A 1,502-nucleotide genomic window follows, 5' to 3' on the forward strand; every position below is an offset into this window, starting at 1 on the left:
ATGGGATATTAATGATTCTTAAAAATCTAAGTATTCAAACTTAATTGAATGATGGATTTGTCTCCTTCAAAAGCTTATCGAATGGCGTTGATATTCTCTATTTTAAATATGAATACGCTCTACACTACTTTTCTGTTCGTTATTCTCAGTACTAGAATTATACTCTATTAATAGCTGACATGGTAAACTACAGGATTATGCGCATCACTATTGCTAAATTTTTTTCATGACTACCAATCATGCATAATAGTTCTACCGTCATAAATAATTGTTATTAATATACCAGCGTTATCTAAATAATTGGATTGAATTCATCTACTATTGGCTAGCCAATATTTGATATCGTTTTTGACATGGCATAGGATATGCAGCTTTTCTAAGGAAATTTGAGTCGGTAGCAGAATATTTAATCGGTATTTGCTGGTAGTATAATATTAAGAACTGGTTATTATTTCTAGAATATAGTACCAATAGAACTAGACTCACGTATTGATTCTACTATTTTGATTGTTGACTTGATAGTCTTTATAATAATATAGCAAATCAGCCATCCCTTCGATTGGTATTAGTATAAGTCCATTGTACTGGGAATAGAATATAGAAAAAACAGGAAATAACTGTTTAATATTAATGGATAACAGTGAGATAAATAAACTGGATGAAAAGTTTAACCACAACGTCTGGCCTGCGCCCAAAAATGATTTTGTAACCCTCTTACAGTTTCATTAAACGCTTGTTTCAGATATTGCAGTTGATGAACCCTTACTAATAAATTTTTGATTGAATTCAGATTTAAGATTTATGGTTAAAATTAATTTCAACTTTTAAGAATTTAGTATCGCTTAGCGATCCTATTAATTCTTGCAGCTGCAAGACAATTTCTATATAGCCTTCAATTATACTGTATATCAAGAAAGTGAGAATCTATTACTTGATTTTAGATAATTTTATAGTTTGTATGTTAGCTGAATCATTCTCTTGTCAAATGGAAAAATTAAATATTTCAGTAGATGTACCGATTTATTGCCCACATTACTGTACTTACTAGCAAATTTAAATCGTGATCTTTGAAACATGGATAATGCAGATTATGTCGTAAATGAGATCTTGATCCTGAAACAGTTTAATTTTTCTAACGCTAATATTTGTTTATCAACTTTGATATTGCTTCAGTTTTTTTCTCATTTTCGACAGCGGACTTATAATAGTTTTAATGTAGTACGGTAATATTGGATTTATGTAGTTTAAGACTATGATTGAATGATAACTATATACTTTATAACTGTCGATAAAGTGTTGGAGTTATTTACAAGGAATTATCATAAAAACGAAAATTTTTATAGAATCCTTTAATACTAAAAGCACGCAGAAGTTGAGATTTTGTCATAAGAAATTCTGCAACTGATCGGCAGAATCGTATGATCAAAAATGGCTGCTAGACGCTAATTTGCATGTCCTTTGTAGTTTTATGTAAATACTTATGTTAATAGTTTGACATCATG

This window comes from Trichoplax adhaerens, genomic scaffold (assembly GCF_000150275.1).
Source record: "Trichoplax adhaerens TRIADscaffold_171 genomic scaffold, whole genome shotgun sequence".
NCBI classification, from domain to species: domain Eukaryota; kingdom Metazoa; phylum Placozoa; class Uniplacotomia; order Trichoplacea; family Trichoplacidae; genus Trichoplax; species Trichoplax adhaerens.